Source organism: Aulonocara stuartgranti (genome assembly GCF_965226115.1).
Source record: "Aulonocara stuartgranti genome assembly, chromosome: 4".
NCBI classification, from domain to species: Eukaryota; Metazoa; Chordata; class Actinopteri; order Cichliformes; family Cichlidae; genus Aulonocara; species Aulonocara stuartgranti.
In genome coordinates, this window is record NC_138942.1 from 8,942,554 (window position 1) to 8,956,553 (window position 14,000).

Genomic DNA, 14,000 nt, shown 5'->3' on the forward strand with positions numbered 1-14,000 from the left:
GTATATGAACTTAAAATCAAATTTATCTCTCGCTGTTGCTTTGAAAGAAATGCTGAGGCAGTTTGCGTGCCAATTACTATTTTTTCTTTAATTGTAGCATTTTTGAAACATAAAGAAAATGTTTATGCAGTCATAGAAATGTGTATTTTTTACTTATAACTTTTGTCTCAACATGAATTTAAGCTGTAATATTTATTCACAGCGTGACACTATTAGCATTTTTTGTATTCTTTTGCAATTTCTTCTGTTTTCAGCCACAAGATTGTAGTTAAACTGAGACGAAAGCTGTCGTCGTTTAATGAGAGAAACTCTGCATCCATTCCTCATACAAGTAGCTTATAGACTGTATTTTCTAGTCTTTCCTAATTTCTGTGATTACCTTACCAAACCACCACACGAAGGGTCCCTACACTTTGCCCCCTGCAGAGTAAATCATGCACACAGATTATACTTCAGGGGTGCACCTATAAAGCTAAATTACAACTCGTAGTCTATGAACACAGGTCTTGTCAACTGTCCATCTGAATAACATTTTCTGTGATAACTTTATCATGCTGCTTGTTAAATTGATTTAGCAGCCAAAAATTGAATCGGTGCTAAATGCCCAGCATTGGCAGTCGCTTAAGTGCCCTGGGATACTGCCACGAATACCAAAGTTTTTGATTGAAAATTAATGTTTGATTGTTCCGCAGTTTATACAAGTACTTACGCACTCAATCACGCTTTGAGCAGGAGGCGTGCCAGTATTAGTCTAATTGAAATGTTGATTTCCAAATAATGAGCTATTCTTTGTAAACTCGGTGGGCAACTGGCAATCAAAAAACCTCTTGGCAGAAGACAATCGTGATCAAAACATACCAAAAATACTAAAGAACTATTTGTTTCCGCCTTCTAAATTGGGACAAGTCATCTTTGAAGATTGAGGCTAGGAGAAATAATTGACGGAAGCAATTTCCATTACTGTGAAACAGATGTTGCATGATGAAGTTATGCACATTTTTAAAGTATTTACTATTATCTTTTGTAGTATTTGATTCAGTATATATGTAAATTGAGTCACACGAAATGCAGACTTTAGTGATGATCGGCATGTGTGACATTCTGTTTTTGGCCACTGGGTGGAAGTAGAAGACAGATTTGTTTATTTCTTTGTTTATGGTGAAGACGATGGATGAAGATGAATTTAGCTGCATGACAGGCATTTGAACCTCACTTAGTATGTTTTTCATTTTAAAATCCCAATGTGCATTTGCATCAGAGTCGATTTGTTAAAATATAGTTGTTTGCAGACCTGTTGAAGAAGAAAATGCCCTGCATGATGTTTCTTCCTCTCCTGTCATCTAACACTGAGAGAACCAACAACACCTTCCAGCTGTTTGAATATAGTAAAACACAAGTGAATGGTTTGATCCTGCTTCTAGAAAGCATTTTGTGGAAGGGTGGTTATTTGTTACCCCTTACACACACACACGTGCATAAGCGCGCATTTCCCTTCCTGTTGCTCCCACATAATAGTTTCACACGTCGATGGACTTGCAGTAATGAAGTGTGAAGCTTCTGTGACGCCACAGGGAAGCTACCGTGTGGAACTTTACTCTCTATTTTAGTGCACCACCTTCGGTTCCTTACAGCCCATTGGCTTATGATGGCTTATATATGTGGTTCACTTTGCACATTATTGTAGGTAAAATTAAGTATAAGCTTCATCAAACACACTTAACAATTGTGAAGCCAGACAGACAAGTTTTAAATAACATAAGGTACATAACGTGTAGCATACTCAGTGTTTTACATACATTTAAAGTTTGCTAAGGAAGCAAAATCTATGTCTCTAGATTATCTACCGAGGCATGAATATTGGGAAAATATGACAAAAATAGTGGGTCTAATTTTTTTCCCTCTCTCTTCATGTGTTCACATGCTTCAGTTAGCATTTGGTGCTGGGTAAAAATTGTTCAAACTGTGCAAAAGTTTCAGTAACCACACAAGAAACAAACAAACAGAAAAGCAGTACTTGGAAAAGCTTTTTTTAGAGATGAAATTTTTAAATGTGGAATTAAAATGAGGTTTCCAAAATCTGCAGTTACACTGATCCGTCCTTTAGCAGCAGTTTGTCTTGAATTCTTGTATTCAGTACCAAAATGTTAAGGTGTATCAATTTCCTGTATCCCTACTCCCAAAATAGTTCCCTTTTAACAGAGTGGCGTGCAAGTGAGAGGGGAACTGCCATTAAAACAGGCTGGGGTAGTCATATTTCAAGCTGAGGGGCCCAGGGTCGATGCATAATGCCACTGCCTCTCATAGTACTGCGTAGCTTTAGGACGCCTGTCCTATTTATATTGAGGGGCTGTGGATTGATGCGAAATGACGAGGGCCACGAGGCTGCTGAGTGGGTGGGCATCCACATGCTCTGCTCCACAGGCAATCCTCTACTTCTATGCACAGATACATACACGCGCAGAGATGCACACTTGTCTTTGTGTCGCACTGCCACCAGCCTTAGAAAAGCCCTACAGTCTCAATGTGCAATGTCCTCTCTCTGTCAACATATCCTCTATCCCAGCGTTAATGTGACAGAATATAACCAGAGCCCAGAACAACCAGGCGGTGCAGTGCAATGAAAAACAGCATGTGTAACAGGCATGTTTCCTCATCTTCTATAACAGTTTGCTTTCTCATCACATTGTAACTCAACATGTAGCAATATTGAAAGTTTGAGATGCTGCTAATTCTTTTGAATAAGGCTCTTAAGTCTGATTTTGATTATTTATTTATTGTGCACATGGTTTTGGATTCAAATGTACATAACGTGTACTGTTACACTGCAAACGTATTGTGAATTTATTGAAAATTATTACAGTAGTATATTATTTTGTTTGCTACTTATTGCACAGATAAAGTGAGTGTTTAATTTTCCTGATTTTAGAGTGTACAGTATATGAGTGGTCTGACCTATGAGACGTGATGGGTGGGTGGACCAGAGCGAGGCAAGTCACTGGTTCTGTAATTACGCCAATACAATATAATAATTCTACTATTATCGCTGTGCTGCATTTGAATTTTTTAATTGGTATGTCTGTTTGTTTCCCCCTTTCAATTCTCCCAACTCACTGTCACACACATACGCTCTGTCCCCTCTTTCACTCATGCTTCTTACCCCCGCTTCTACATGGAGACTTTGACTGGCAGTTTCTCAGGTTAGAAGTAGTTGGCAAAGTCGGTGAGAAAGTGGGGGAAATTTGTTAGCATTATAGCAACCAATAACCAGTCATGTTTTAGGACCACAAGCTTTAGCTGTCCATCCATTATCATCATTATTTAACATTGCTGCCACGTTCTTACATGGTAGCCATCCCACCCATTTAAGTAGTAGTTTGACTATTTGGGATAAGAAAATGCTTTTTGCTGTATAGCATATAAGATGCATTAACTCTCGCATGTCTTTATATGTTCAAGGCTTCAACAACAGCTGGTTAGCATCGCATACACTATTTAAAACAAGGGAAATGGCTAGTCAGTCACTGCCTAAACTCCGCCTACCAGGAAGGTTTTAAAAAAATCATAGTGAAAAAGCTACAAATTGTATTTTTAGAATGACAAGTCTCCTTCCCAACTTACTGTCAAGTAGTAAGTCTATTTCTAAAGTGCTGAACTATTCCTTTAAAAGGTGTCCATTAAAAAATGTTTTTTTTTGTCTTCCTACAGAGAACAACAGCTGTGCTCAGCTTGAATTCACGTCGTTTACGATGTTCAGAAGTGATTTTTTTTTCCCAGAGGAAAAAAAGGATCATGAGCTATCAAATCTTCTGATGTTACTTCCACAGTAATCCACCTCTCTGTTGTCTACCCCATATGTCTTCATAAGAGTCAAAGTTTCACCAAAATGTATGTACATTGCCTCTCTTTGCTTAACCCCTAACAGTGTGCGTACCAGAGCCACAAATGGAGGCATATTTGTTAATAGCATTGTGTGTTCATTAGCCCAGCGGCAGATTATTTTCTTCATTAGTTAATAAATTATTTGTTAAACAAAATGACAGAACAAATGGTATAATTTCAACAAAATACATGAAGACATCATGTTTCAGCAGTCTAAACATCTAAAGATATTTGGTTATTAGGTGAGGCATAAAATTGTCTCATTCAAAGTTCAGTCTAACATATTTGGCATTTTTGATCAAAGCCCTAACTTGCTTACCAATGTTGTTAAAAAAAAGTAAGCAGGATTAACTGATTTACAACTTCAGATTACATTGATAATACTGATGCACCATGTGTACCTTTTTACAGATGGTTCAGTATAGCGGTACCCAGCCACCAAAGAGTAACAAAATAAATATTTTTGCTATTTCTAGCATTTACTTGGTGACTTTATTGAAATTAAACAGATACAACTGGTAAATGATAGTAGATTTAAAAACTTGATATTCATCTCTCTAATGCATTGGAATAGTTGTATACAGCTGCATAAAGTAGTCAAGCAAAGTGCAAGTACCTGCCTCAGTTCCACTGCCCTCTGTTATAGTGTGAAGTCATATTAATTAATAAGTTTTAAGGCAAAGTTGCGATGTTTGAGTATGCAATATAAAGTTAGTAGATTTGAGCTGCGTTTTTACCTCGAATGGAATAAGTCATTAAATTAAAGATGTTCTGTTTGACTTGTTTAATGATCTTTTGGGTCTCTTGGAATTTATATGCTACATAGCAGTGAAGCACACTGGTTCATCATTTGTAGGTGCCCTGTGACTGTGAGTGTCTTCGGAGAAGAAAAATTAACTTGGAATAATAGCTGAGGGAATAATCTGGTTATGTGTAATGAGGACTCTTATTAGTAGTTATGCGCCTATCAGGAGTGTGGTGGAGGTGGACTTCCCTCATCTCCCTCTCTAGAGGCATGGCGCTTTCACTCCGCTCATCTAGCTTTTTAGTGTGAATTGTGGGCAATTAAAACCCCACCATGTAAGAGTGGAAAAAAGGTAATGAATATGGAACACTATCTCAGAGAGGTCCGCGGAGACTGCTCGTCGAGTTCTGAGGTTTCCATTCTCCAAATCATTGGGAAGCACAAAGACCATTTGACAGTGTTTTTTTTTTTTTTTTCCTCCTTCTTCTTCTTCTGTCCCTGGCTTGGTGTGCATGTGACTCCCCAAATGACAGCCCAGAGGTTTTAAAAATGCGAAGCCCATCCTTTAGGCTGGTGAACTTGCGTGACCTCTGGCAGTGAGGCGAAACTTTTTGTCGTAGGTTTGGCGACCTGCCTGCCTGACCGTGCCAGCGCCCGCCGCTTCTGAGCAGAACATGGGAGTGATGGGAAGGGGGCTGAGTGGATGTGTCTAGACAGTCAAGTGGAGGAGGGCAAATATTTAGCCATGCCACTTGGGGAGGAGATCCAGGACTCCTCTCCACACTAAGGCATGCCTCTTAGACACCGAATAAGGCCACGTCTCCGTCCTGCTCCCTACGCTGCTTCGCACTCTGTATTCAGGGTCACGGATCTCATTTCTTGGATAATATTTCAAGCTGGCCACAGATGGGGAATTAAATTGAAGACTTGAGTTGGTATGGTGCATAAAGGATAGATTTTGGTGGCTTTGCTGAGCTGATATGAAAAGGAATTGGATACAGTAGATTTAGCTGTACTGAGGCTGGCTTTAAGGCTCTTTGTAAATTAATGCATTAAACGTTGACTGAGTTGTGAGCATCCTGAAAGCAGAACAACCCCCTAAGTCATCAATTATTATCCGCTGTGACACATGAGTCACCTCATTTTAAACCGCCTTGTTATTTTGCTGTTGATAGTTGAATGTAATACTTACCCTCTCATTTACAAAACAGAGCCTGCAGAGCCAGCATGGTATTTGACAGCACTGCAGGCTTTTACGTGCAAGCTCCAGTACCTTCCCAAATTCACTTCTGATACAAGGAAAATTCCATGCATTTTTTTCTCCCTGTCTATACCACATTTGAATAAGCCTGTAATCAGAAAAATTGCTGTCAGATGACTACCTAACAAGGCTTCTCACACCAGGGTAAATATTGATTCAAGTGAAACAGCACGTGACAGTTTATGGTAATGGCACAGTGCCACACTGACAACAATACACATCATCCTGTCACTATTCTGGCAGGATTTTGACACTGAGGGGAGAGTAAAAGTTAGAGGGATGGAGAGCAGATCGACGAGGCTTATGCTCAGTTGCTCGTGGTGAATTTAGGTGAGTGCTGCAGACTGGCGTTTGTGTCGCGTTTGCTGATGGGCTGAGTAAACCCTGCTCTACTGGTAGCCGTCACTCACCCACACATCAGACAGCGCGGTGCAGTCTCATGCCACCTGTGTTCTCACAGTGTCTTTATGATGATCTGTCTCTCTGGCCTCTCAGTCTTCATCTGGTCCCTCTGCTTAGAGCCAGCAAGAAGAGCTTTTTTGTTCTGATGGGAGAGAGCTTAACACACACTCGTGCATGTTGAATAGGAAATCCATCAGAGTTTCTCCTCTAACCATCAGTAGCTATCATGCAGTGCTGAAATGATTAGTTGGTTGATCAATATTCCAATCAGCAGAAAATTTTCTGTGGCAGTTTAATAGATTAATCATTAAAGTGATTTATCCAATAAAAGTTGTAGACATTTGTTTCTTAGAAGCGATCATTTGCTTTGCTCTGTCATTTTATTGCAAATTGAATGTCTTTGGAATTTTGATTGATCGCTGGTGGGATTTTCTAGTATGGATTAAATGATTATACTGACAAATCAGGAAATATATGTGTTTTTCTCAATTTTGTCAAATTCTTCAAGGGACAGTGCTCACAAATCACTGCATAAAACAGTTTAGTTCGAGCCAGATAAACTCAGCCACCACTAACAACTGCAGACTTTCCTGTAGATAAAAAAAGGCAGAGAGCCAGAGCATTAGTAACAAGTTTAACTGATCCAGTACTTTAAATTTACCTTATAATTCTCCAAATAGATATAATAAGTACACTGTGAGAGATTTCAAATTGACACTAAAATGTGCAGAAAGAAAAATGGCTGCAAACGTACATCCAGCCGAATTAGGGCTTTAATGATCACAAAACTCATGATGGGACCGGAAAATTACATTCGTTTCCTCCTCTCTCTGCACACTACAGCACATTTGTAAATTTCCAGTATGTTACCCATGCAGGCTTAATCTCGTAAACACTACATACATATTTGAAACTCCCACCTCTCTGAGTTAATGAAAGCATTTGTGTCACTTTAATGTAAAGGCTTGTAGGACTTGCCCATCTGTTTGCAGTTGTGCTGTTACAGTGTGTGTCATCAGAGTCTACAACCCTACAAATTATAGCTTATTAGCACCAATACTAGCAGTGACAACATTTATCAAGGAAAACATCTTCTATTCTCCCTAATTGTCCCCTCTAGGGCCCGCTGTTATGTGGACCGGTATCGACGGGCAGGCGCTCATTAGGACATCACACTTGAGCTGATGAACAGAGATTTAAGGGGACATGTCCATCCTGATTGGTTAATTTGATGTGAATAGAATGACACCACATCTGGAGCCGATGAGGTATTTATAGTCTGGGTGAGGATATCGAAACACACACCCTTAGTTTGTGTGCTTGGGTTCGTGAACTCTCATAGAGCGGTGCCCACAGGGGTTGCCAGCACAGCCGAGGCGGGAAGGAATATGAATAGCTGGCAGGGAACAGGGTGCCAGAGGTGGAAAGGGCAGGGAAGTTTATGTCAAAAAACAAGAGCGAGTAACTGATATTCAAGTGTATCTGTCAGTCTCTCCTAGCTTACGAGAGTGAGTGACAAAGGGCACAGGTCGGCCTGCTCTGTCTGAGGGTTTTTTTTGTTTTCTTTGTTTCTCCTCAACAATGGGCTCTTGTCTGATATAGATATGCTTCCTGTCTGTCAGTTTTACTCGCTGATATTTTGTCACTTTTACTGCGTGAAGTGAGACTGTAGACCTTTACATGAATGCCTGTGTGTGTTTCTGTCCTCAGATTGTGATCTCCAGTCAGGTAGAATTGTCCCCGCTGCTGCCCTAGGTTCACAGTGATACCTCCCTCCTGCCACTTTCCACTTTACACAGCTAACATCCTCAGGGAGTGACAGATAGAAATCAGAATCTAAGCCCGGCGCTCAGCAGCTCAGTACCTGCTCAGTGTCTGCTCCCAAATGCTGTGATCTTTTAAAAGGCCTTTGCCTCTTAAGTCTGAGAAGTCTCAGAGTCTAGATTTCTTTTTCTCAGGTTCCCCGTACGATCTGCTGCTATAGGATTGTGCATTAAATTCATTTGCTTTAACCATCCACAGTCTTGTTGCTTTCACTATTACACCAGGAGCTTGCTTACCATGATTTGTCACATTAAGGACCATACAGGCAAGCCATGTTTTTCCCCAATTTGTTCTGGTGATCAAACCTAACTTTTCTTTCCTGCCAGTTAGAGAGCTTTGATGTCTATCTGTGGAATGGGTAAGGATGGAAATGCAGCTTGATTCTGGTGCCTTTGGCTACCGAAGGCCAGACTTGTGCTCGCACAAGATAATCAGCACTTCTCACACAAACAAGATAAAAAATTTAAAAAAAAGTGAGAGAAGGATTTACTCCCATCCTGCCTATCAGGCACCCACTGAAGACAGGGGAATTATTTTGGCAGCAACACTAATGTGGTGACGGTTGTTGTTTCCTAAACTGATTTCCTTAATCCTCCACTTGTTCCACACTTTGTAAACATTGGGGCTTGATTTTGTAATCTGGGAGGTCCCATTGACGCACAGACACACATGCAAACACACAACCAACAACTTGTCCCCCTAACCCCCTCTTCGTCAGCCACTGCCCTAATTAGTCAGAATTAAGACGAATGCCTGGGCCTCACACGATCAATTGGTATCGAGCGGACCTTCGCTCGCCCCTGCCTGGGGGCCTCTCTTGGCCGGCAGATCATTTATATCAATCGCTTTTGTTTTTCTTTCCTTCCCTCTTTCCATTCTTCCGTCCACCAAATGCAAGATTCAGTCTATTGGTTGGCATGCAGAATGGCCTACCTGCTGCCGTGTTAACTGCTACAATTGCATTTATATCACAGCCACATTTTTTTCCAAAATATTCAGGGTCACATAAACCTGTCACATTAATACCTGTGTTATCTAACCGTTATCAGGTGTTTGAGTGTTTTCTGTGTACTTTATGCTATCTCTTTGTACTTAAAAGCTCACAATTTAGGAGCAGCAGTGCTGCTCCCCTACCCTTTCCTCTTTTGTCAAATACATTTGCCTCTATCACTTGCTATTCTGGGTGAAGAATAATAACTACTTATTTTTTTTGGCCCAACACAATAATCAGTCTACAGTGATACCAGTTTCTTACCTCCTTTTTGTCTTTCACTGACCTTTTTTTGTGCTGTTTTGTTTTTGCTTTGCACCCCTCTCTGTTGTTCCTGTTTCTTCTGAAAAGGTGAGTCACTTAGTTTCATTTTTATGTTTTCTTTTGTAACCTGCCTCTTTTTGTCTTATCTTAATAGTCCAAGTATTTCTTCTTCTCCAAAACTTGGAGACAACACCAGAAGAATTTTTGTGTTGCATTATTCTTGAGTTTACAGGCACGACACCTTAGGGAAATTTATTTATAGACTAAATTAAATGGGGGGAAAAGGAAAGGGTACAAAAGCGCACTTTTATTACCTCCTTTCTCCAAGGTTAATGGTACAGTAGTCAACTGCCACTTACAATAGATATAGATCCAGTTTGTCCTCTGTGTTAATCTCCATGGGTCCATGAGTGTGTACTTCAGTGTACTATATGTTAGTAGTACCTGAGGGTGTTAGAAACTGAGTGATTTTGCCCTGGAAGCAAGTTTAAACCTCTCAGGTCAAATGCCTTTTCATGTAGCATGCTTTGTGTGCATGCCTGGTGCATTTGTGATGTTGCAGAGAGCAGCGATGGCCTTCATCCACGTATGTGGTGCCAAGCTTGGATGGCGCGCAGCAACACTTCAGCCTTCAATGATTTGGAAACTGGCTCCATGATTAGGATTCTCCATTCTGTACACCAGAATGTAGCCGTATGCCTTTGGTGTGATTTATTTGGAGTTCACTTCAGAGAAACCTTGGGTAAATGTCTTAAGATAAATGTTTAAGCTAAGATATACTTTAGGGTGCAGTTAAAGTTTGATAGTGTCAGATGAACTCTATATACCTGTGTTAGATCCCAGTTACTCCTGTACAGGAAGTCTAGACCAGCTCTCTGTGTAAATAGTCTCTGCGTCTAAATAGTATTACCTTCATGCAATTGCCAGAAACATACATAAGCCAGTAGGGAGACATGCCTTGCTCTAACCGTCGGATACCTCCCCAGCTTCCTCTGTGATACATTTAACTGAGCAGCCCTATTAGTTAAATACAATTACCAGCCACACCCGTTAACATGATCTGTGTACTTGGTGAAATTATTAGGTATTTACTTCAGTGGCCAGGAAAATGGGCCTCAAGGATCTGTTAATTTTGTGGGCCAGAACAACCCATAACATTACCATTAAAAAGATGCAAAGGTGAGTGTGCACATTTTAGACTTTAAATGCAGATAATATATTTAAGGATTTTAGCCTTTGCATAGCGTGCATATAAATCACAGTACAAAATAAACTTTAAAATCCAGTTTGCATAAATCACTTTACATATCACTAGAGCTAATCATAAAAACTACTGCAAAAACTACCACTCATCTTGGAAGGAGTGAGAGGAGTAAAACTATTGCCTGGCCAGTAACAACCCATCTCTGAATCTGATGAGGAAGTAGCAACTCTGTCCAAAGTCCCCTAGTTCCCCCAGAGTCCAAGAGTGAGCAGGAGGAAAGTTCTTGTAAATCCAATTCTGAAATCACAGTTGTTTGGTCACTGATAATCCTTCAGTACTCTTCATTTTATAATTCAATTACGAATCTTTAGCACAATTACTTCTTCTAGATTATCTGCTCATGCCAAGGTGCAGAGAATTAACAGGTTGTTATTACAGAAACATCACTTTTTATCCCCTCTCTCCACTCCTGATATCACTCTTAACGCACTGATGATTTTTAGTTTAAAAACTGTCTATAGATGGCGACCCCCTTACTTCCTATTCATAACCTCATTACAGTTCTCTCATTCAGAGTTATAGTGCAGAATCATTACATTTACTGTTTTTATTACATCTTTTAATCCTGAATAATGTATTTCAAACCTCCTCGACAGTGTCCATTTGTGTGTATTTTATGGATAATGTATGTTATGTTTAAAGGTGATGAGTGAATGTTTTTATTTTGGCACTCTAAAGTCCCGGCTTTCCTGGCACAAAGACATCTCATCTATTTTCCACATACTCTGTCGTTTTGTTTATTTCACCGCCACCTTCTGTTTAGAGAAGGTGACGGTTTTAAACTCTGCCTTTCTCGTCCATTAGATACTACTGGACAGCTATCATCTGTACAAACAGATGCTCTATATTTCTGCCTTGAACTCAGGGTCATGGAGGATATAAAAGAGGAGGAAAAACACAGAGATGGAGGAGGGAAGTTACTCTATACTGTCTTTGTGGATTAATGGGAGGAAAAGTGGGACTATTAATCCTCCTTTCCCATTCTGTGGTGTGGAGTATAGAGTTTGATGGAGACAAAGTGCTATGTAAATATTAACCAGTGTATCCTTTCACAATTTTGCCCATACATTTTCTGCTTATTATCAGATCCTTAATGAGTCACAGAGGAGAGACACACTCAAGCTCTCTGTGTGTGTGTGTGTGCTTGATTGGGCGGGATGGTTGGCAACCACTTCTCCATTTCTGCTTAATTTGCCATTGTGAACACTATTGAGTTAAGTGCCCTAACTTTGTTTTGCTCCCCAGCTCCCTGCTGCGCTAGCATTACTCCACTTGGGCTACAAGCAATCAGAGAAAAAGATACAGGAATTTAAGGGAAGAGGGACTGCAGTAACACGTTTTAACTGAGGAGCATACCAATTAATGCTGATAAAGAAGAAGGTACAAGGAGATTAATATCTGGACCCATGGTAAGTGTACCGTGCTGACAGGTGGTCCCTATTAGGCCTTCTGAACTGGGGAATCAACTCTGGCTACTCTGAACTTCTGCTACCTTTACTAGCTGTATGGGTGTTGTAAATGGCACAGACAGTAGCAATGATGTGGCAGAGAAGACATTATGGAAAAGTAGAGAATGCGTTGGTGGAATTTATCCTCCATGTGACCCCTAAATGAAATCAATGAAATTGATTAATTCTTCCACAAAGCGTACCCTTCAAGAGAAGCATACACTAGCAAGAGCTGGCACCTCAACCTTTTCATCCAGTGCATTAAATGATCACAAGCCACCTGCAGCAGAAAGAAAAATCTGAAAAACAGCTAAATTATATGTTCGCGTTTTTGATATACTGTTTGGCTGCTCATGAAAGCAAACTTGATTAGAACCACAAAGGAGTTAATTATATTCTGACCTTCAAGACCTCACTCACCCCAAAAAATATTTTTGCACAAAATATTGACTTTAATTTATTAGTCTACATTGAAATTTTACATATTTTGTATAAATACAGTGTAAACTATTAAATTGAATTGAATCTGGTCAAATTAAATATACTTGATTCATATACATTCAGTTTATGCCAAGTATTTTTTTTACATAATTCTGAATTATTTGAATAAATAATCCTTTGATTTTACATCTTTCAGCACAGGTCAAAATAAGTGCTGAAGTATAAAAATGAACAGTTAATCTGTGACCCCCTTTTGCCTTCATAACTGCCTTAATTCTTCATGACACGAGTTCAACAAGATGCTGGAAACAAGATTTTGTTCCATATTCACAGTTGGTGCAGATTTGTCAGCTGCACATCCATGGTGCGAATCTCCTATTACATCCCAAAGTTGCTCTGTTAGATTGAGATGTAGTGACTGTGGAAGTCATTTGAGCACAGTCAGTACATTGTCATCTTCAAGGAACCAGTTGGAGAAAGTCTCTGCTTTGTTACATGCTGCTAGAAGCAGCTATCATAACATGGCTGCACTGTGGTAGGTGAATAACTGGGATCTAACGATGATCACCAAAAATACTCAGGCTGTGGCATTCAATCTTCAGCTCGTACTAAGGGGGCTAAAAGTATGCCAAAACATATCCCCCACATCATTAAACCACCATCACATGGAACTATTGATTGGATCCATGCTTATTTATACCAAATTCTGGTCACACCATCTGAATGTCACAGCATGTATTGATACTCATCTGACCAGACAAAATTTCCCAGTCTTATATATTCCAATGTTGGTGGGCCCATGCAAAGTGTAGCCTCAGTTTCAGTAAACTGTAGCCCATCTGTCACTGTTGCTCATTTGCTTCAAGGTATTAAGTGATGTGCATTCAGAGATACTTTAGTTTTAACAACTGGTTATATGAGTTTCTACTGCCTTCCTATCATCTCAAAGCAGTCTGGCCGTTCTCCTCTGACCTCAACAAGGCATTTTCACACAGAAAACTGCCGCTCACTATATATTCTCTCTTTTTCAGACCGTTCTTTGTAAATCCTAGAGATGTGCAGCATGGAAAAATCCCAGTAGATCAACAGTCACTGAAATGCTCAGACCAGCCCATCTGGCATCAACAACCATGCTACATTCAGAGTCCTTTAAATCACCTTTCTTTCCTATTCTGATGCTCAGTTTGAACGTCAGCAGGTCGCCTTGACTTTGTCAACATGTGTAAATATGCATTGAGTTTCTGCCATATGATTGGCTGATTAGATTTTTGTTAAAGTAGAAAAAAAGAAAGTGGGTGGTCAGTCTATATGTTCAACATGGAGTTGACACCAGCATGTATTTTATGCATTGGAGTTTCTTTTATGTTTGGTTTTGATTTGTGTCCTGCTCTCTCTTTTCTTATTCTTTCAATAATTTCAAAGTAGGTGGAACTTAAGTCGTGTACTGTGTGCACTACTGAGCATTTGACAACATTTGAGAC

General features: G+C 39.9%; 1 long non-coding RNA gene across 1 annotated transcript in view; it reads left to right on the forward strand.

The window, feature by feature from the left end:
* Positions 1-14,000, forward strand: part of LOC309704656 — a 30,911-nt gene that overhangs the window by 192 nt on the left and 16,719 nt on the right. The window lies entirely within an intron of this gene.